We start from the raw sequence: 24510 nt of genomic DNA, 5'->3' as shown, positions 1-24510 counted from the left end.
TTAAATCATTGTTTATTGTCAGTGTTTCACTGAGTTAAATCATTGTTTATTGCCAGTGTTCACTGAGTTATTCATTGTTTATTGCCAGTGTTCACTGAGTTATTCATTGTTTTTTGTCAGTGTTTCACTATGTTAAATCATTGTTTATTGTCAGTTTTTCACTGAGTTAAATCATTGTTTATTGCCTGTGTTGCACTGAGTTATTCATTGTTTATTGTCAGTGTTCACTGAGTTAAATCATTGATTATTGTCAGTGTTTCACTGAGTTAAATCATTGTTTATTGCCAGTGTTCACTGAGTTAAATCATTGTTTATTGCCAGTGTTGCACTGAGTTATTCATTGTTTATTGTCAGTGTTTCACTGAGTTAAATCATTGTTTATTGTCAGTGTTTCACTGAGTTAAATCATTGTTTATTGCCAGTGTTCACTGAGTTATTCATTGTTTATTGCCAGTGTTCACTGAGTTATTCATTGTTTTTTGTCAGTGTTTCACTGAGTTATTCATTGTTTATTGCCAGTGTTGCACTGAGTTATTCATTGTTTATTGCCAGTGTTTCACTGAGTTAAATCATTGTTTATTGCCAGTGTTCACTGAGTTATTCATTGTTTATTGCCAGTGTTCACTGAGTTATTCATTGTTTATTGTCAGTGTTTCACTGAGTTATTCATTGTTTATTGCCAGTGTTCACTGAGATATTCATTGTTTACTGTCAGTGTTTCACTGAGTTAAATCATTGTTTAATGTAACTGTTTCACTGAGTTAAATCATTGTTTATTGTCAGTGTTTCACTGAGTTAAATCATTGTTTACTGTCAGTGTTTCACTGAGTTAAACCATTGTTTATTGTCAGTGTTTCACTGAGTTAAATCATTGTTTACTGTCAGTGTTCACTGAGTTAAATCATTGTTTATTGTCAGTGTTTCACTGAGTTAAATCATTGTTTATTGTCAGTGTTTCACTCAGTTAAATCATTGTTTACTGTCAGTGTTTCACTGAGTTAAATCATTGTTTAATGTAACTGTTTTACTGAGTTAAATCATTGTTTATTGTCAGTGTTTCACTGAGTTAAATCATTGTTTACTGTCTGTGTTTCACTGAGTTAAACCATTGTTTATTGTCAGTGTTTCACTGAGTTAAATCATTGTTTACTGTCAGTGTTCACTGAGTTAAATCATTGTTTATTGTCAGTGTTTCACTGAGTTAAATCATTGTTTATTGCCAGTGTTCACTGAGTTAAATCATTGTTAATTTTCAGTGTTTCACTGAGTTAAATCATTGTTTATTGTCAGTGTTCACTGGGTTAAATCATTGTTTATTGTCACTGTTTCACTATGTTAAATCATTGTTTATTGTCAGTGTTTCACTATGTTAAATCATTGTTTATTGTCAGTGTTTCACTGAGTTATTCATTGTTTATTGTCAGTGTTTCACTGAGTTAAATCATTGTTTATTGTCAGTGTTTCACTATGTTAAATCATTGTTTATTGTCAGTCTTTCACCGAGCTGAATCATTGTTTATTGTCAGTGTTTCACTGAGGTAAATCATTGTTTATTGTCAGTGTTTCACTGAGTTAAATCATTGTTTATTGTCAGTGTTTCACTGAGTTAAATCATTGTTTATTGTCAGTGTTTCACTGAGTTAAATCATTGTTTATTGCCACTGGTCACTGAGTTAAATCATTGTTAATTTTCAGTGTTTCACTGAGTTAAATCATTGTTTATTGTCAGTGTTTCACTGAGTTAAATCATTGTTTATTGCCAGTGTTTCACTGAGTTAAATCATTGTTTATTGTCAGTGTTTCACTATGTTAAATCATTGTTTATTGTCAGTCTTTCACTGAGTTAAATCATTGTTTACTGTCAGTGTTCACTGAGTTAAATCATTGTTTATTGTCAGTGTTTCACTGAGTTAAATCATTGTTTATTGTCAGTGTTTCACTGAGTTAAATCATTGTTTATTGCCAGTGTTCACTGAGTTAAATCATTGTTAATTTTCAGTGTTTCACTGAGTTAAATCATTGTTTATTGTCAGTGTTCACTGGGTTAAATTATTTTTTATTGTCAGTGTTTCACTATGTTAAATCATTGTTTATTGTCAGTGTTTCACTGAGTTAAATCATTGTTTATTGTCAGTGTTTCACTATGTTAAATCATTGTTTATTGTCAGTTTTTCACTGAGTTAAATCATTGTTTATTGCCAGTGTTGCACTGAGTTATTCATTGTTTATTGTCAGTGTTCACTGAGTTAAATCATTGTTTATTGTCAGTGTTTCACTGAGTTAAATCATTGTTTATTGCCAGTGTTCACTGAGTTATTCATTGTTTATTGCCAGTGTTCACTGAGTTATTCATTGTTTTTTGTCAGTGTTTCACTGAGTTATTCATTGTTTATTGCCAGTGTTGCACTGAGTTATTCATTGTTTATTGCCAGTGTTTCACTGAGTTAAATCATTGTTTATTGCCAGTGTTCACTGAGTTATTCATTGTTTATTGCCAGTGTTCACTGAGTTATTCATTGTTTATTGTCAGTGTTTCACTGAGTTATTCATTGTTTATTGCCAGTGTTCACTGAGTTATTCATTGTTTATTGCCAGTGTTCACTGAGTTATTCATTGTTTATTGCCAGTGTTGCACTGAGTTATTCATTGTTTATTGTCAGTGTTTCACTGCGTTATTCATTGTTTATTGTCAGTGTTTCACTGAGTTAAATCATTGTTTATTGCCAGTGTTGCACTGACTTATTCATTGTTTATTGTCAGTGTTTCACTGACTTAAATCATTGTTTATTGCCAGTGTTGCACTGAGTTATTCATTGTTTATTGTCAGTGTTTCACTGAGTTAAATCATTGTTTATTGTCAGTGTTTCACTATGTTAAATCATTGTTTATTGTCAGTGTTTCACTGAGTTAAATCATTGTTTATTGTCAGTGTTTCACTGAGTTAAATCATTGTTTATTGTCAGTGTTTCACTGAGTTAAATCATTGTTTATTGTCAGTGTTTCACTATGTTAAATCATTGTTTATTGTCAGTGTTTCACTGAGTTAAATCATTGTTTATTGTCAGTGTTTCACTGAGTTAAATCATTGTTTATTGCCAGTGTTGCACTGAGTTAAATCATTGTTTATTGTCAGTGTTTCACTGAGGTAAATCATTGTTTATTGTCAGTGTTTCACTGAGTTAAATCATTGTTTATTGTCAGTGTTTCACTATGTTAAATCATTGTTTATTGTCAGTCTTTCACTGAGTTAAATCATTGTTTATTGTCAGTGTTTCACTATGTTAAATCATTGTTTATTGTCAGTCTTTCACTGAGTTAAATCATTGTTTATTGTCAGTGTTTCACTGAGGTAAATCATTGATTATTGCCAGTGTTGCACTGAGTTATTCATTGTTTATTGTCAGTGTTTCACAAAGTTAAATCATTGTTTATTGCCAGTGTTGCACTGAGTTATTCATTGTTTATTGCCAGTGTTCACTGAGTTATTCATTGTTTATTGCCAGTGTTGCAGTGAGTTATTCATTGTTTATTGTCAGTGTTTCACTGAGTTATTCATTGTTTATTGTCAGTGTTTCACTGAGTTAAATCATTGTTTATTGTCAGTGTTTCACTGAGTTAAATCATTGTTTACTGTCAGTGTTTCACTGAGTTAAACCATTGTTTATTGTCAGTGTTCACTGAGTTAAATCATTGTTTATTGTCAGTGTTTCACTGAGTTAAATCATTGTTTATTGTCAGTGTTTCACTGAGTTAAATCATTGTTTATTGTCAGTGTTTCACTGAGTTAAATCATTGTTTATTGTCAGTGTTTCACTGAGTTAAATCATTGTTTATTGCCACTGGTCACTGAGTTAAATCATTGTTAATTTTCAGTGTTTCACTGAGTTAAATCATTGTTTATTGTCAGTGTTCACTGGGTTAAATTATTTTTTATTGTCAGTGTTTCACTATGTTAAATCATTGTTTATTGTCAGTGTTTCACTATGTTAAATCATTGTTTATTGTCAGTGTTTCACTGAGTTAAATCATTGTTTATTGTCAGTGTTTCACTATGTTAAATCATTGTTTATTGTCAGTTTTTCACTGAGTTAAATCATTGTTTATTGCCAGTGTTGCACTGAGTTATTCATTGTTTATTGTCAGTGTTCACTGAGTTAAATCATTGTTTATTGTCAGTGTTTCACTGAGTTAAATCATTGTTTATTGCCAGTGTTCACTGAGTTAAATCATTGTTTATTGCCAGTGTTGCACTGAGTTATTCATTGTTTATTGTCAGTGTTTCACTGAGTTAAATCATTGTTTATTGTCAGTGTTTCACTGAGTTAAATCATTGTTTATTGCCAGTGTTCACTGAGTTATTCATTGTTTATTGCCAGTGTTCACTGAGTTATTCATTGTTTTTTGTCAGTGTTTCACTGAGTTATTCATTGTTTATTGCCAGTGTTGCACTGAGTTATTCATTGTTTATTGCCAGTGTTTCACTGAGTTAAATCATTGTTTATTGCCAGTGTTCACTGAGTTATTCATTGTTTATTGCCAGTGTTCACTGAGTTATTCATTGTTTATTGTCAGTGTTTCACTGAGTTATTCATTGTTTATTGCCAGTGTTCACTGAGTTATTCATTGTTTATTGCCAGTGTTCACTGAGTTATTCATTGTTTATTGCCAGTGTTGCACTGAGTTATTCATTGTTTATTGTCAGTGTTTCACTGCGTTATTCATTGTTTATTGTCAGTGTTTCACTGAGTTAAATCATTGTTTATTGCCAGTGTTGCACTGAGTTATTCATTGTTTATTGTCAGTGTTTCACTGACTTAAATCATTGTTTATTGCCAGTGTTGCACTGAGTTATTCATTGTTTATTGTCAGTGTTTCACTGAGTTAAATCATTGTTTATTGTCAGTGTTTCACTATGTTAAATCATTGTTTATTGTCAGTGTTTCACTGAGTTAAATCATTGTTTATTGTCAGTGTTTCACTGAGTTAAATCATTGTTTATTGTCAGTGTTTCACTGAGTTAAATCATTGTTTATTGTCAGTGTTTCACTATGTTAAATCATTGTTTATTGTCAGTGTTTCACTGAGTTAAATCATTGTTTATTGTCAGTGTTTCACTGAGTTAAATCATTGTTTATTGCCAGTGTTGCACTGAGTTAAATCATTGTTTATTGCCAGTGTTGCACTGAGTTATTCATTGTTTCTTGTCAGTGTTTCACTGAGTTAAATCATTGTTTATTGTCAGTGTTTCACGATGTTAAATCATTGTTTATTGTCAGTCTTTCACTGAGTTAAGTCATTGTTTATTGTCAGTGTTTCACTGAGGTAAATCATTGTTTATTGTCAGTGTTTCACTGAGTTAAATCATTGTTTATTGTCAGTGTTTCACTATGTTAAATCATTGTTTATTGTCAGTCTTTCACTGAGTTAAATCATTGTTTATTGTCAGTGTTTCACTATGTTAAATCATTGTTTATTGTCAGTCTTTCACTGAGTTAAATCATTGTTTATTGTCAGTGTTTCACTGAGGTAAATCATTGATTATTGCCAGTGTTGCACTGAGTTATTCATTGTTTATTGTCAGTGTTTCACAAAGTTAAATCATTGTTTATTGCCAGTGTTGCACTGAGTTAAATCATTGTTTATTGTCAGTGTTTCACTGAGTTAAATCATTGTTTATTGCCAGTGTTCACTGAGTTATTCATTGTTTATTGCCAGTGTTGCAGTGAGTTATTCATTGTTTATTGTCAGTGTTTCACTGAGTTATTCATTGTTTATTGTCAGTGTTTCACTGAGTTAAATCATTGTTTATTGTCAGTGTTTCACTGAGTTAAATCATTGTTTACTGTCAGTGTTTCACTGAGTTAAACCATTGTTTATTGTCAGTGTTCACTGAGTTAAATCATTGTTTATTGTCAGTGTTTCACTGAGTTAAATCATTGTTTATTGTCAGTGTTTCACTGAGTTAAATCATTGTTTATTGCCAGTGTTCACTGAGTTAAATCATTGTTAATTTTCAGTGTTTCACTGAGTTAAATCATTGTTTATTGTCAGTGTTCACTGGGTTAAATCATTTTTTATTGTCAGTGTTTCACTATGTTAAATCATTGTTTATTGTCAGTGTTTCACTATGTTAAATCATTGTTTATTGTCAGTGTTTCACTGAGTTAAATCATTGTTTATTGTCAGTGTTTCACTATGTTAAATCATTGTTTATTGTCAGTTTTTCACTGAGTTAAATCATTGTTTATTGCCAGTGTTGCACTGAGTTATTCATTGTTTATTGTCAGTGTTCACTGAGTTAAATCAATGATTATTGTCAGTGTTTCACTGAGTTAAATCATTGTTTATTGCCAGTGTTCACTGAGTTAAATCATTGTTTATTGCCAGTGTTGCACTGAGTTATTCATTGTTTATTGTCAGTGTTTCACTGAGTTAAATCATTGTTTATTGTCAGTGTTTCACTGAGTTAAATCATTGTTTATTGCCAGTGTTCACTGAGTTATTCATTGTTTATTGCCAGTGTTCACTGAGTTATTCATTGTTTTTTGTCAGTGTTTCACTGAGTTATTCATTGTTTATTGCCAGTGTTGCACTGAGTTATTCATTGTTTATTGCCAGTGTTTCACTGAGTTAAATCATTGTTTATTGCCAGTGTTCACTGAGTTATTCATTGTTTATTGCCAGTGTTCACTGAGTTATTCATTGTTTATTGTCAGTGTTTCACTGAGTTATTCATTGTTTATTGCCAGTGTTCACTGAGTTATTCATTGTTTATTGCCAGTGTTCACTGAGTTATTCATTGTTTATTGCCAGTGTTACACTGAGTTATTCATTGCTTATTGTCAGTGTTTCACTGCGTTATTCATTGTTTATTGTCAGTGTTTCACTGAGTTAAATCATTGTTTATTGCCAGTGTTGCACTGAGTTATTCATTGTTTATTGTCAGTGTTTCACTGACTTAAATCATTGTTTATTGCCAGTGTTGCACTGAGTTATTCATTGTTTATTTTCAGTGTTTCACTGAGTTAAATCATTGTTTATTGTCAGTGTTTCACTATGTTAAATCATTGTTTATTGTCAGTGTTTCACTGAGTTAAATCATTCATTATTGTCAGTGTTTCACTGAGTTAAATCATTGTTTATTGTCAGTGTTTCACTATGTTAAATCATTGTTTATTGCCAGTGTTGCACTGAGTTATTCATTGTTTATTGCCAGTGTTCACTGAGTTATTCATTGTTTATTGCCAGTGTTGCAGTGAGTTATTCATTGTTTATTGTCAGTGTTTCACTGAGTTATTCATTGTTTATTGTCAGTGTTTCACTGAGTTAAATCATTGTTTATTGTCAGTGTTTCACTGAGTTAAATCATTGTTTACTGTCAGTGTTTCACTGAGTTAAACCATTGTTTATTGTCAGTGTTCACTGAGTTAAATCATTGTTTATTGTCAGTGTTTCACTGAGTTAAATCATTGTTTATTGTCAGTGTTTCACTGAGTTAAATCATTGTTTATTGTCAGTGTTTCACTGAGTTAAATCATTGTTTATTGTCAGTGTTTCACTGAGTTAAATCATTGTTTATTGCCACTGGTCACTGAGTTAAATCATTGTTAATTTTCAGTGTTTCACTGAGTTAAATCATTGTTTATTGTCAGTGTTCACTGGGTTAAATTATTTTTTATTGTCAGTGTTTCACTATGTTAAATCATTGTTTATTGTCAGTGTTTCACTATGTTAAATCATTGTTTATTGTCAGTGTTTCACTGAGTTAAATCATTGTTTATTGTCAGTGTTTCACTATGTTAAATCATTGTTTATTGTCAGTTTTTCACTGAGTTAAATCATTGTTTATTGCCAGTGTTGCACTGAGTTATTCATTGTTTATTGTCAGTGTTCACTGAGTTAAATCATTGTTTATTGTCAGTGTTTCACTGAGTTAAATCATTGTTTATTGCCAGTGTTCACTGAGTTAAATCATTGTTTATTGCCAGTGTTGCACTGAGTTATTCATTGTTTATTGTCAGTGTTTCACTGAGTTAAATCATTGTTTATTGTCAGTGTTTCACTGAGTTAAATCATTGTTTATTGCCAGTGTTCACTGAGTTATTCATTGTTTATTGCCAGTGTTCACTGAGTTATTCATTGTTTTTTGTCAGTGTTTCACTGAGTTATTCATTGTTTATTGCCAGTGTTGCACTGAGTTATTCATTGTTTATTGCCAGTGTTTCACTGAGTTAAATCATTGTTTATTGCCAGTGTTCACTGAGTTATTCATTGTTTATTGCCAGTGTTCACTGAGTTATTCATTGTTTATTGTCAGTGTTTCACTGAGTTATTCATTGTTTATTGCCAGTGTTCACTGAGTTATTCATTGTTTATTGCCAGTGTTCACTGAGTTATTCATTGTTTATTGCCAGTGTTGCACTGAGTTATTCATTGTTTATTGTCAGTGTTTCACTGCGTTATTCATTGTTTATTGTCAGTGTTTCACTGAGTTAAATCATTGTTTATTGCCAGTGTTGCACTGAGTTATTCATTGTTTATTGTCAGTGTTTCACTGACTTAAATCATTGTTTATTGCCAGTGTTGCACTGAGTTATTCATTGTTTATTGTCAGTGTTTCACTGAGTTAAATCATTGTTTATTGTCAGTGTTTCACTATGTTAAATCATTGTTTATTGTCAGTGTTTCACTGAGTTAAATCATTGTTTATTGTCAGTGTTTCACTGAGTTAAATCATTGTTTATTGTCAGTGTTTCACTGAGTTAAATCATTGTTTATTGTCAGTGTTTCACTATGTTAAATCATTGTTTATTGTCAGTGTTTCACTGAGTTAAATCATTGTTTATTGTCAGTGTTTCACTGAGTTAAATCATTGTTTATTGCCAGTGTTGCACTGAGTTAAATCATTGTTTATTGCCAGTGTTGCACTGAGTTATTCATTGTTTCTTGTCAGTGTTTCACTGAGTTAAATCATTGTTTATTGTCAGTGTTTCACGATGTTAAATCATTGTTTATTGTCAGTCTTTCACTGAGTTAAGTCATTGTTTATTGTCAGTGTTTCACTGAGGTAAATCATTGTTTATTGTCAGTGTTTCACTGAGTTAAATCATTGTTTATTGTCAGTGTTTCACTATGTTAAATCATTGTTTATTGTCAGTCTTTCACTGAGTTAAATCATTGTTTATTGTCAGTGTTTCACTATGTTAAATCATTGTTTATTGTCAGTCTTTCACTGAGTTAAATCATTGTTTATTGTCAGTGTTTCACTGAGGTAAATCATTGATTATTGCCAGTGTTGCACTGAGTTATTCATTGTTTATTGTCAGTGTTTCACAAAGTTAAATCATTGTTTATTGCCAGTGTTGCACTGAGTTAAATCATTGTTTATTGTCAGTGTTTCACTGAGTTAAATCATTGTTTATTGCCAGTGTTCACTGAGTTATTCATTGTTTATTGCCAGTGTTGCAGTGAGTTATTCATTGTTTATTGTCAGTGTTTCACTGAGTTATTCATTGTTTATTGTCAGTGTTTCACTGAGTTAAATCATTGTTTATTGTCAGTGTTTCACTGAGTTAAATCATTGTTTACTGTCAGTGTTTCACTGAGTTAAACCATTGTTTATTGTCAGTGTTCACTGAGTTAAATCATTGTTTATTGTCAGTGTTTCACTGAGTTAAATCATTGTTTATTGTCAGTGTTTCACTGAGTTAAATCATTGTTTATTGCCAGTGTTCACTGAGTTAAATCATTGTTAATTTTCAGTGTTTCACTGAGTTAAATCATTGTTTATTGTCAGTGTTCACAGGGTTAAATCATTTTTTATTGTCAGTGTTTCACTATGTTAAATCATTGTTTATTGTCAGTGTTTCACTATGTTAAATCATTGTTTATTGTCAGTGTTTCACTGAGTTAAATCATTGTTTATTGTCAGTGTTTCACTATGTTAAATCATTGTTTATTGTCAGTTTTTCACTGAGTTAAATCATTGTTTATTGCCAGTGTTGCACTGAGTTATTCATTGTTTATTGTCAGTGTTCACTGAGTTAAATCAATGATTATTGTCAGTGTTTCACTGAGTTAAATCATTGTTTATTGCCAGTGTTCACTGAGTTAAATCATTGTTTATTGCCAGTGTTGCACTGAGTTATTCATTGTTTATTGTCAGTGTTTCACTGAGTTAAATCATTGTTTATTGTCAGTGTTTCACTGAGTTAAATCATTGTTTATTGCCAGTGTTCACTGAGTTATTCATTGTTTATTGCCAGTGTTCACTGAGTTATTCATTGTTTTTTGTCAGTGTTTCACTGAGTTATTCATTGTTTATTGCCAGTGTTGCACTGAGTTATTCATTGTTTATTGCCAGTGTTTCACTGAGTTAAATCATTGTTTATTGCCAGTGTTCACTGAGTTATTCATTGTTTATTGCCAGTGTTCACTGAGTTATTCATTGTTTATTGTCAGTGTTTCACTGAGTTATTCATTGTTTATTGCCAGTGTTCACTGAGTTATTCATTGTTTATTGCCAGTGTTCACTGAGTTATTCATTGTTTATTGCCAGTGTTACACTGAGTTATTCATTGCTTATTGTCAGTGTTTCACTGCGTTATTCATTGTTTATTGTCAGTGTTTCACTGAGTTAAATCATTGTTTATTGCCAGTGTTGCACTGAGTTATTCATTGTTTATTGTCAGTGTTTCACTGACTTAAATCATTGTTTATTGCCAGTGTTGCACTGAGTTATTCATTGTTTATTTTCAGTGTTTCACTGAGTTAAATCATTGTTTATTGTCAGTGTTTCACTATGTTAAATCATGGTTTATTGTCAGTGTTTCACTGAGTTAAATCATTCATTATTGTCAGTGTTTCACTGAGTTAAATCATTGTTTATTGTCAGTGTTTCACTATGTTAAATCATTGTTTATTGTCAGTGTTTCACTGAGTTAAATCATTGTTTATTGTCAGTGTTTCACTGAGTTAAATCATTGTTTATTGCCAGTGTTGCACTGAGTTAAATCATTGTTTATTGCCAGTGTTGCACTGAGTTATTCATTGTTTCTTGTCAGTGTTTCACTCAGTTAAATCATTGTTTATTGTCAGTGTTTCACTATGTTAAATCATTGTTTATTGTCAGTCTTTCACTGAGTTAAATCATTGTTTATTGTCAGTGTTTCACTGAGGTAAATCATTGTTTATTGTCAGTGTTTCACTGAGTTAAATCATTGTTTATTGTCAGTGTTTCACTATATTAATTCATTGTTTATTGTCAGTCTTTCACTGAGTTAAATCATTGTTTATTGTCAGTGTTTCACTATGTTAAATCATTGTTTATTGTCAGTCTTTCACTGAGTTAAATCATTGTTTATTGTCACTGTTTCACTGAGGTAAATCATTGATCATTGCCAGTGTTGCACTCAGTTATTCATTGTTTATTGTCAGTGTTCACTGAGTTATTCATTGTTTATTGCCAGTGTTGCAGTGAGTTATTCATTGCTTATTGTCAGTGTTTCACTGAGTTATTCATTGTTTATTGTCAGTGTTTCACTGAGTTAAATCATTGTTTATTGTCAGTGTTTCACTGAGTTAAATCATTGTTTACTGTCAGTGTTTCACTGAGTTAAACCATTGTTTATTGTCAGTGTTTCACTGAGTTAAATCATTGTTTACTGTCAGTGTTCACTGAGTTAAATCATTGTTTATTGTCAGTGTTTCACTGAGTTAAATCATTGTTTATTGCCAGTGTTCACTGAGTTAAATCATTGTTAATTTTCAGTGTTTCACTGAGTTAAATCATTGTTTATTGTCAGTGTTCACTGGGTTAAATCATTGTTTATTGTCAGTGTTTCACTATGTTAAATCATTGTTTATTGTCAGTGTTTCACTATGTTAAATCATTGTTTATTGTCAGTGTTTCACTGAGTTATTCATTGTTTATTGTCAGTGTTTCACTGAGTTAAATCATTGTTTATTGTCAGTGTTTCACTATGTTAAATCATTGTTTATTGTCAGTCTTTCACCGAGCTAAATCATTGTTTATTGTCAGTGTTTCACTGAGGTAAATCATTGTTTATTGTCAGTGTTTCACTGAGTTAAATCATTGTTTATTGTCAGTGTTTCACTGAGTTAAATCATTGTTTATTGTCAGTGTTTCACTGAGTTAAATCATTGTTTATTGCCACTGGTCACTGAGTTAAATCATTGTTAATTTTCAGTGTTTCACTGAGTTAAATCATTGTTTATTGTCAGTGTTTCACTGAGTTAAATCATTGTTTATTGCCAGTGTTTCACTGAGTTAAATCATTGTTTATTGTCAGTGTTTCACTGAGTTAAATCATTGTTTATTGTCAGTGGTTCACTATGTTAAATCATTGTTTATTGTCAGTCTTTCACTGAGTTAAATCATTGTTTATTGTCAGTGTTTCACTGAGTTAAATCATTGTTTATTGTCAGTGTTTCACAAAGTTAAATCATTGATTATTGTCAGTGTTTCACTGAGTTAAATCATTGTTTATTGCCAGTGTTCACTGAGTTAAATCATTGTTAATTTTCAGTGTTTCACTGAGTTAAATCATTGTTTATTGTCAGTGTTCACTGGGTTAAATCATTTTTTATTGTCAGTGTATCACTATGTTAAATCATTGTTTATTGTCAGTGTTTCACTATGTTAAATCATTGTTCATTGTCAGTGTTTCACTGAGTTAAATCATTGTTTATTGTCAGTGTTTCACTATGTTAAATCATTGTTTATTGTCAGTTTTTCACTGAGTTAAATCATTGTTTATTGCCAGTGTTGCACTGAGTTATTCATTGTTTATTGCCAGTGTTCACTGAGTTATTCATTGTTTTTTGTCAGTGTTTCACTGAGTTATTCATTGTTTATTGCCAGTGTTGCACTGAGTTATTCATTGTTTATTGCCAGTGTTTCACTGAGTTAAATCATTGTTTATTGCCAGTGTTCACTGAGTTATTCATTGTTTATTGCCAGTGTTCACTGAGTTATTCATTGTTTATTGTCAGTGTTTCACTGAGTTATTCATTGTTTATTGCCAGTGTTCACTGAGTTATTCATTGTTTATTGCCAGTGTTCACTGAGTTATTCATTGTTTATTGCCAGTGTTACACTGAGTTATTCATTGTTTATTGTCTGTGTTTCACTGCGTTATTCATTGTTTATTGTCAGTGTTTCACTGAGTTAAATCATTGTTTATTGCCAGTGTTGCACTGAGTTATTCATTGTTTATTGTCAGTGTTTCTTTGACTTAAATCATTGTTTATTGCCAGTGTTGCACTGAGTTATTCATTGTTTATTGTCAGTGTTTCACTGAGTTAAATCATTGTTTATTGTCAGTCTTTCACTGAGTTAAATCATTGTTTATTGTCAGTGTTTCACTGAGGTAAATCATTGATTATTGCCAGTGTTGCACTGAGTTATTCATTGTTTATTGTCAGTGTTTCACAAAGTTAAATCATTGTTTATTGCCAGTGTTGCACTGAGTTATTCATTGTTTATTGCCAGTGTTCACTGAGTTATTCATTGTTTATTGCCAGTGTTTCACTGAGTTAAATCATTGTTTATTGCCAGTGTTCACTGAGTTATTCATTGTTTATTGCCAGTGTTCACTGAGTTATTCATTGTTTATTGCCAGTGTTACACTGAGTTATTCATTGTTTATTGTCAGTGTTTCACTGCGTTATTCCTTGTTTATTGTCAGTGTTTCACTGAGTTAAATCATTGTTTATTGCCAGTGTTGCACTGAGTTATTCATTGTTTATTGTCAGTGTTTCACTGACTTAAATCATTGTTTATTGCCAGTGTTGCACTGAGTTATTCATTGTTTATTGTCAGTGTTTCACTGAGTTAAATCATTGTTTATTGTCAGTGTTTCACTGCGTTATTCATTGTTTATTGTCAGTGTTTCACTGAGTTAAATCATTCTTTATTGTCAGTGTTTCACTGAGTTATTCATTGTTTATTGCCAGTGTTTCACTGAGTTAAATCATTGTTTATTGTCAGTGTTTCACTATGTTAAATCATTGTTTATTGTCAGTGTTTCACTGAGTTAAATCATTGTTTATTGTCAGTGTTTCACTGAGTTAAATCATTGTTTATTGTCAGTGTTTCACTGAGTTAAATCATTGTTTATTGTCAGTGTTTCACTATGTTAAATCATTGTTTATTGTCAGTGTTTCACTGAGTTAAATCATTGTTTATTGTCAGTGTTTCACTGAGTTAAATCATTGTTTATTGCCAGTGTTGCACTGAGTTAAATCATTGTTTATTGCCAGTGTTGCACTGAGTTATTCATTGTTTCTTGTCAGTGTTTCACTGAGTTAAATCATTGTTTATTGTCAGTGTTTCACTATGTTAAATCATTGTTTATTGTCAGTCTTTCACTGAGTTAAATCATTGTTTATTGTCAGTGTTTCACTGAGGTAAATCATTGTTTATTGTCTGTGTTTCACTGAGTTAAATCATTGTTTATTGTCAGTGTTTCACTATGTTAAATCATTGTTTATTGTCAGTCTATCACTGAGTTAAATCATTGTTTATTGTCAGTGTTTCACTATGTTAAATCATTGTTTATTGTCAGTCTTTCACTGAGTTAAATCATTGTTTATTGTCAGTGTTTCACTGAGGTAAATCATTGATTATTGCCAGTGTTGCACTGAGTTATTCATTGTTTATTGTCAGTGTTTCACAAAGTTAAATCATTGTTTATTGCCAGTGTTGCACTGAGTTTTTCATTGTTTATTGCCAGTGTTCACTGAGTTATTCATTGTTTATTGCCAGTGTTGCAGTGAGTTATTCATTGTTTATTGTCAGTGTTTCACTGAGTTATTCATTGTTTATTGTCAGTGTTTCACTGAGTTAAATCATTGTTTATTGTCAGTGTTTCACTGAGTTAAATCATTGTTTACTGTCAGTGTTTCACTGAGTTAAACCATTGTTTATTGTCAGTGTTTCACTGAGTTAAATCATTGTTTACTGTCAGTGTTCACTGAGTTAAATCATTGTTTATTGTCAGTGTTTCACTGAGTTAAATCATTGTTTATTGCCAGTGTTCACTGAGTTAAATCATTGTTAATTTTCAGTGTTTCACTGAGTTAAATCATTGTTTATTGTCAGTGTTCACTGGGTTAAATCATTGTTTATTGTCAGTGTTTCACTGAGTTAAATCATTGTTTATTGCCAGTGTTGCACTGAGTTATTCATTGTTTATTGTCAGTGTTTCACTGACTTAAATCATTGTTTATTGCCAGTGTTGCACTGAGTTATTCATTGTTTATTGTCAGTGTTTCACTGAGTTAAATCATTGTTTATTGTCAGTGTTTCACTATGTTAAATCATTGTTTATTGTCAGTGTTTCACTGAGTTAAATCATTGTTTATTGTCAGTGTTTCACTGAGTTAAATCATTGTTTATTGTCAGTGTTTCACTGAGTTAAATCATTGTTTATTGTCAGTGTTTCACTATGTTAAATCATTGTTTATTGTCAGTCTTTCACTGAGTTAAATCATTGTTTATTGTCAGTGTTTCACTGAGTTAAATCATTGTTTATTGCCAGTGTTGCACTGAGTTAAATCATTGTTTATTGCCAGTGTTGCACTGAGTTATTCATTGTTTCTTGTCAGTGTTTCACTGAGTTAAATCATTGTTTATTGTCAGTGTTTCACTATGTTAAATCATTGTTTATTGTCAGTCTTTCACTGAGTTAAATCATTGTTTATTGCCAGTGTTTCACTGAGGTAAATCATTGTTTATTGTCAGTGTTTCACTGAGTTAAATCATTGTTTATTGTCAGTGTTTCACTATGTTAAATCATTGTTTATTGTCAGTCTTTCACTGAGTTAAATCATTGTTTATTGTCAGTGTTTCACTATGTTAAATCATTGTTTATTGTCAGTCTTTCACTGAGTTAAATCATTGTTTATTGTCAGTGTTTCACTGAGGTAAATCATTGATTATTGCCAGTGTTGCACTGAGTTATTCATTGTTTATTGTCAGTGTTTCACTGAGTTAAATCATTGTTTATTGTCAGTGTTTCACTATGTTAAATCATTGTTTATTGTCAGTCTTTCACTGAGTTAAATCATTGTTTATTGCCAGTGTTTCACTGAGGTAAATCATTGTTTATTGTCAGTGTTTCACTGAGTTAAATCATTGTTTATTGTCAGTGTTTCACTATGTTAAATCATTGTTTATTGTCAGTCTTTCACTGAGTTAAATCATTGTTTATTGTCAGTGTTTCACTATGTTAAATCATTGTTTATTGTCAGTCTTTCACTGAGTTAAATCATTGTTTATTGTCAGTGTTTCACTGAGGTAAATCATTGATTATTGCCAGTGTTGCACTGAGTTATTCATTGTTTATTGCCAGTGTTCACTGAGTTATTCATTGTTTATTGCCAGTGTTGCAGTGAGTTATTCATTGTTTATTGTCAGTGTTTCACTGAGTTATTCATTGTTTATTGTCAGTGTTTCACTGAGTTAAATCATTGTTTATTGTCAGTGTTTCACTGAGTTAAATCATTGTTTACTGTCAGTGTTTCACTGAGTTAAACCATTGTTTATTGTCAGTGTTCACTGAGTTAAATCATTGTTTATTGTCAGTGTTTCACTGAGTTAAATCATTGTTAATTTTCAGTGTTTCACTGAGTTAAATCATTGTTTATTGTCAGTGTTCACTGGGTTAAATCATTTTTTATTGTCAGTGTTTCACTATGTTAAATCATTGTTTATTGTCAGTGTTTCACTATGTTAAATCATTGTTTATTGTCAGTGTTTCACTGAGTTAAATCATTGTTTATTGTCAGTGTTTCACTATGTTAAATCATTGTTTATTGTCAGTTTTTCACTGAGTTAAATCATTGTTTATTGCCAGTGTTGCACTGAGTTATTCATTGTTTATTGTCAGTGTTCACTGAGTTAAATCATTGTTTATTGTCAGTGTTTCACTGAGTTAAATCATTGTTTATTGCCAGTGTTCACTGAGTTAAATCATTGTTTATTGCCAGTGTTGCACTGACTTATTCATTGTTTATTGTCAGTGTTTCACTGAGTTAAATCATTGTTTATTGTCAGTGTTTCACTGAGTTAAATCATTGTTTATTGCCAGTGTTCACTGAGTTATTCATTGTTTATTGCCAGTGTTCACTGAGTTATTCATTGTTTTTTGTCAGTGTTTCACTGAGTTATTCATTGTTTATTGCCAGTGTTGCACTGAGTTATTCATTGTTTATTGCCAGCGTTTCACTGAGTTAAATCATTGTTTATTGCCAGTGTTCACTGAGTTATTCATTGTTTATTGCCAGTGTTCACTGAGTTATTCATTGTTTATTGTCAGTGTTTCACTGAGTTATTCATTGTTTATTGCCAGTGTTCACTGAGTTATTCATTGTTTATTGCCAGTGTTCACTGAGTTATTCATTGTTTATTGCCAGTTTTACACTGAGTTATTCATTGTTTATTGTCAGTGTTTCACTGCGTTATTCATTGTTTATTGTCAGTGTTTCACTGAGTTAAATCATTGTTTATTGCCAGTGTTGCACTGAGTTATTCATTGTTTATTGTCAGTGTTTCACTGACTTAAATCATTGTTTATTGCCAGTGTTGCACTGAGTTATTCATTGTTTATTGTCAGTGTTTCACTGAGTTAAATCATTGTTTATTGTCAGTGTTTCACTATGTTAAATCATTGTTTATTGTCAGTGTTTCACTGAGTTAAATCATTGTTTATTGTCAGTGTTTCACTGAGTTAAATCATTGTTTATTGTCAGTGTTTCACTGAGTTAAATCATTGTTTATTGTCAGTGTTTCACTATGTTAAATCATTGTTTATTGTCAGTGTTGCACTGAGTTAAATCATTGTTTATTGTCAGTGTTTCACTGAGTTAAATCATTGTTTATTGCCAGTGTTGCACTGAGTTAAATCATTGTTTATTGCCAGTGTTGCACTGAGTTATTCATTGTTTATTGCCAGTGTTGCAGTGAGTTATTCATTGTTTATTGTCAGTGTTTCACTATGTTAAATCATTGTTTATTGTCAGTCTTTCACTGAGTTAAATCATTGTTTATTGTCAGTGTTTCACTGAGGTAAATCATTGTTTATTGTCAGTGTTTCACTGAGTTAAATCATTGTTTATTGTCAGTGTTTCACTATGTTAATTCATTGTTTATTGTCAGTCTTTCACTGAGTTAAATCATTGTTTATTGTCAGTGTTTCACTATGTTAAATCATTGTTTATTGTCAGTCTTTCACTGAGTTAAATCATTGTTTATTGTCAGTGTTTCACTGAGGTAAATCATTGATTATTGCCAGTGTTGCACTGAGTTATTCATTGTTTATTGTCAGTGTTTCACAAAGTTAAATCATTGTTTATTGCCAGTGTTGCACTGAGTTATTCATTGTTTATTGCCAGTGTTCACTGAGTTATTCATTGTTTATTGCCAGTGTTGCAGTGAGTTATTCATTGTTTATTGTCAGTGTTTCACTGAGTTATTCATTGTTTATTGTCAGTGTTTCACTGAGTTAAATCATTGTTTATTGTCAGTGTTTCACAAAGTTAAATCATTGTTTACTGTCAGTGTTTCACTGAGTTAAACCATTGTTTATTGTCAGTGTTTCACTGAGTTAAATCATTGTTTACTGTCAGTGTTCACTGAGTTAAATCATTGTTTATTGTCAGTGTTTCACTGAGTTAAATCATTGTTTATTGCCAGTGTTCACTGAGTTAAATCATTGTTAATTTTCAGTGTTTCACTGAGTTAAATCATTGTTTATTGTCAGTGTTCACTGGGTTAAATCATTGTTTATTGTCAGTGTTTCACTATGTTAAATCATTGTTTATTGTCAGTGTTTCACTATGTTAAATCATTGTTTATTGTCAGTGTTTCACTGAGTTATTCATTGTTTATTGTCAGTGTTTCACTGAGTTAAATCATTGTTTATTGTCAGTGTTTCACTATGTTAAATCATTGTTTATTGTCAGTCTTTCACCGAGCTAAATCATTGTTTATTGTCAGTGTTTCACTGAGGTAAATCATTGTTTATTGTCAGTGTTTCACTGAGTTAAATCATTGTTTATTGTCAGTGTTTCACTGAGTTAAATCATTGTTTATTGTCAGTGTTTCACTGAATTAAATCATTGTTTATTGCCACTGGTCACTGAGTTAAATCATTGTTAATTTTCAGTGTTTCACTGAGTTAAATCATTGTTTATTGTCAGTGTTTCACTGAGTTAAATCATTGTTTATTGCCAGTGTTTCACTGAGTTAAATCATTGTTTATTGTCAGTGTTTCACTGAGTTAAATCATTGTTTATTGTCAGTGTTTCACTATGTTAAATCATTGTTTATTGTCAGTCTTTCACTGAGTTAAATCATTGTTTATTGTCAGTGTTTCACTGAGTTAAATCATTGTTTATTGTCAGTGTTTCACAAAGTTAAATCATTGTTTATTGTCAGTGTTTCACTGAGTTAAATCATTGTTTATTGCCAGTGTTCACTGAGTTAAATCATTGTTAATTTTCAGTGTTTCACTATGTTAAATCATTGTTTATTGTCAGTCTTTCACTATGTTAAATCATTGTTCATTGTCAGTGTTTCACTGAGTTAAATCATTGTTTATTGTCAGTGTTTCACTATGTTAAATCATTGTTTATTGTCAGTTTTTCACTGAGTTAAATCATTGTTTATTGCCAGTGTTGCACTGAGTTATTCATTGTTTATTGCCAGTGTTCACTGAGTTATTCATTGTTTTTTGTCAGTGTTTCACTGAGTTATTCATTGTTTATTGCCAGTGTTGCACTGAGTTATTCATTGTTTATTGCCAGTGTTTCACTGAGTTAAATCATTGTTTATTGCCAGTGTTCACTGAGTTATTCATTGTTTATTGCCAGTGTTGCAGTGAGTTATTCATTGTTTATTGTCAGTGTTTCACTGAGTTATTCATTGTTTATTGCCAGTGTTCACTGAGTTATTCATTGTTTATTGCCAGTGTTCACTGAGTTATTCATTGTTTATTGCCAGTGTTACACTGAGTTATTCATTGTTTATTGTCAGTGTTTCACTGCGTTATTCATTGTTTATTGTCAGTGTTTCACTGAGTTAAATCATTGTTTATTGCCAGTGTTGCACTGAGTTATTCATTGTTTATTGTCAGTGTTTCACTGACTTAAATCATTGTTTATTGCCAGTGTTGCACTGAGTTATTCATTGTTTATTGTCAGTGTTTCACTGAGTTAAATCATTGTTTATTGTCAGTCTTTCACTGAGTTAAATCATTGTTTATTGTCAGTGTTTCACTGAGGTAAATCATTGATTATTGCCAGTGTTGCACTGAGTTATTCATTGTTTATTGTCAGTGTTTCACAAAGTTAAATCATTGTTTATTGCCAGTGTTGCACTGAGTTATTCATTGTTTATTGCCAGTGTTCACTGAGTTATTCATTGTTTATTGCCAGTGTTTCACTGAGTTAAATCATTGTTTATTGCCAGTGTTCACTGAGTTATTCATTGTTTATTGCCAGTGTTCACTGAGTTAAATCATTGTTTATTGTCAGTGTTTCACTATGTTAAATCATTGTTCATTGTCAGTGTTTCACTGAGTTAAATCATTGTTTATTGTCAGTGTTTCAGTATGTTAAATCATTTTTTATTGTCGGTTTTTCACTGAGTTAAATCATTGTTTATTGCCAGTGTTCACTGAGTTATTCATTGTTTTTTGTCAGTGTTTCACTGAGTTATTCATTGTTTATTGCCAGTGTTTCACTGAGTTAAATCATTGTTTATTGCCAGTGTTCACTGAGTTATTCATTGTTTATTGCCAGTGTTCACTGAGTTATTCATTGTTTATTGTCAGTGTTTCACTGAGTTATTCATTGTTTATTGCCAGTGTTCACTGAGTTATTCATTGTTTATTGCCAGTGTTCACTGAGTTATTCATTGTTTATTGCCAGTGTTACACTGAGTTATTCATTGTTTATTGTCAGTGTTTCACTGCGTTATTCATTGTTTATTGTCAGTGTTTCACTGAGTTAAATCATTGTTTATTGCCAGTGTTGCACTGAGTTATTCATTGTTTATTGTCAGTGTTTCACTGACTTAAATCATTGTTTATTGCCAGTGTTGCACTGAGTTATTCATTGTTTATTGTCAGTGTTTCACTGAGTTAAATCATTGTTTATTGTCAGTCTTTCACTGAGTTAAATCATTGTTTATTGTCAGTGTTTCACTGAGGTAAATCATTGATTATTGCCAGTGTTGCACTGAGTTATTCATTGTTTATTGTCAGTGTTTCACAAAGTTAAATCATTGTTTATTGCCAGTGTTGCACTGAGTTATTCATTGTTTATTGCCAGTGTTCACTGAGTTATTCATTGTTTATTGCCAGTGTTTCACTGAGTTAAATCATTGTTTATTGCCAGTGTTCACTGAGTTATTCATTGTTTATTGCCAGTGTTCACTGAGTTATTCATTGTTTATTGCCAGTGTTACACTGAGTTATTCATTGTTTATTGTCAGTGTTTCACTGCGTTATTCGTTGTTTATTGTCAGTGTTTCACTGAGTTAAATCATTGTTTATTGTCAGTGTTGCACTGAGTTATTCATTGTTTATTGTCAGTGTTTCACTGACTTAAATCATTGTTTATTGTCAGTGTTTCACTATGTTAAATCATTGTTTATTGTCAGTGTTTCACTGTGTTAAATCATTGTTTATTGTCAGTGTTTCACTGAGTTAAATCATTGTTTATTGTCAGTGTTTCACTGAGTTAAATCATTGTTTATTGTCAGTGTTTCACTATGTTAAATCATTGTTTATTGTCAGTGTTTCACTGAGTTAAATCATTGTTTATTATCAGTGTTTCACTGAGTTAAATCATTGTTTATTGCCAGTGTTGCACTGAGTTAAATCATTGTTTATTGCCAGTGTTGCACTGAGTTATTCATTGTTTCTTGTCAGTGTTTCACTGAGTTAAATCATTGTTTATTGTCAGTGTTTCACTATGTTAAATCATTGTTTATTGTCAGTCTTTCACTGAGTTAAATCATTGTTTATTGTCAGTGTTTCACTGAGGTAAATCATTGTTTATTGTCAGTGTTTCACTGAGTTAAATCATTGTTTATTGTCAGTGTTTCACTATGTTAAATCATTGTTTATTGTCAGTCTTTCACTGAGTTAAATCATTGTTTATTGTCAGTGTTTCACTATGTTAAATCATTGTTTATTGTCAGTCTTTCACTGAGTTAAATCATTGTTTATTGTCAGTGTTTCACTGAGGTAAATCATTGATTATTGCCAGTGTTGCACTGAGTTATTCATTGTTTATTGTCAGTGTTTCACAAAGTTAAATCATTGTTTATTGCCAGTGTTGCACTGAGTTTTTCATTGTTTATTGCCAGTGTTCACTGAGTTATTCATTGTTTATTGCCAGTGTTGCAGTGAGTTATTCATTGTTTATTGTCAGTGTTTCACTGAGTTATTCATTGTTTATTGTCAGTGTTTCACTGAGTTAAATCATTGTTTATTGTCAGTGTTTCACTGAGTTAAACCATTGTTTATTGTCAGTGTTTCACTGAGTTAAATTATTGTTTACTGTCAGTGTTCACTGAGTTAAATCATTGTTTATTATCAGTGTTTCACTGAGTTAAATCATTGTTTATTGCCAGTGTTCACTGAGTTAAATCATTGTTAATTTTCAGTGTTTCACTGAGTTAAATCATTGTTTATTGTCAGTGTTCACTGGGTTAAATCATTGTTTATTGTCAGTGTTTCACTATGTTAAATCATTGTTTATTGTCAGTGTTTCACTATGTTAAATCATTGTTTATTGTCAGTGTTTCACTGAGTTATTCATTGTTTATTGTCAGTGTTTCACTGAGTTAAATCATTGTTTATTGTCAGTGTTTCACTATGTTAAATCATTGTTTATTGTCAGTCTTTCACCGAGCTAAATCATTGTTTATTGTCAGTGTTTCACTGAGGTAAATCATTGTTTATTGTCAGTGTTTCACTGAGTTAAATCATTGTTTATTGTCAGTGTTTCACTGAGTTAAATCATTGTTTATTGTCAGTGTTTCACTGAGTTAAATCATTGTTTATTGTCAGTGTTTCACTATGTTAAATCATTGTTTATTGTCAGTCTTTCACTGAGTTAAATCATTGTTTATTGTCAGTGTTTCACTATGTTAAATCATTGTTTATTGTCAGTCTTTCACTGAGTTAAATCATTGTTTATTGTCAGTGTTTCACTGAGTTAAATCATTGTTTATTGTCAGTGTTTCACTATGTTAAATCATTGTTTATTGTCAGTCTTTCACTGAGTTAAATCATTGTTTACTGTCAGTGTTCACTGAGTTAAATCATTGTTTATTGTCAGTGTTTCACAAAGTTAAATCATTGTTTATTGTCAGTGTTTCACTGAGTTAAATCATTGTTTATTGCCAGTGTTCACTGAGTTAAATCATTGTTTATTGTCAGTGTTTCACTGAGTTAAATCATTGTTTATTATCAGTGTTTCACTGAGTTAAATCATTGTTTATTGCCAGTGTTGCACTGAGTTAAATCATTGTTTATTGCCAGTGTTGCACTGAGTTATTCATTGTTTCTTGTCAGTGTTTCACTGAGTTAAATCATTGTTTATTGTCAGTGTTTCACTATGTTAAATCATTGTTTATTGTCAGTCTTTCACTGAGTTAAATCATTGTTTATTGTCAGTGTTTCACTGAGGTAAATCATTGTTTATTGTCAGTGTTTCACTGAGTTAAATCATTGTTTATTGTCAGTGTTTCACTATGTTAAATCATTGTTTATTGTCAGTCTTTCACTGAGTTAAATCATTGTTTATTGTCAGTGTTTCACTATGTTAAATCATTGTTTATTGTCAGTCTTTCACTGAGTTAAATCATTGTTTATTGTCAGTGTTTCACTGAGGTAAATCATTGATTATTGCCAGTGTTGCACTGAGTTATTCATTGTTTATTGTCAGTGTTTCACAAAGTTAAATCATTGTTTATTGCCAGTGTTGCACTGAGTTTTTCATTGTTTATTGCCAGTGTTCACTGAGTTATTCATTGTTTATTGCCAGTGTTGCAGTGAGTTATTCATTGTTTATTGTCAGTGTTTCACTGAGTTATTCATTGTTTATTGTCAGTGTTTCACTGAGTTAAATCATTGTTTATTGTCAGTGTTTCACTGAGTTAAACCATTGTTTATTGTCAGTGTTTCACTGAGTTAAATTATTGTTTACTGTCAGTGTTCACTGAGTTAAATCATTGTTTATTATCAGTGTTTCACTGAGTTAAATCATTGTTTATTGCCAGTGTTCACTGAGTTAAATCATTGTTAATTTTCAGTGTTTCACTGAGTTAAATCATTGTTTATTGTCAGTGTTCACTGGGTTAAATCATTGTTTATTGTCAGTGTTTCACTATGTTAAATCATTGTTTATTGTCAGTGTTTCACTATGTTAAATCATTGTTTATTGTCAGTGTTTAACTGAGTTATTCATTGT

The sequence above is a fragment of the Heterodontus francisci genome, chromosome 3, assembly GCF_036365525.1.
Source record: "Heterodontus francisci isolate sHetFra1 chromosome 3, sHetFra1.hap1, whole genome shotgun sequence".
NCBI lineage: Eukaryota > Metazoa > Chordata > Chondrichthyes > Heterodontiformes > Heterodontidae > Heterodontus > Heterodontus francisci.
This window is presented reverse-complemented; position numbering follows the sequence as displayed.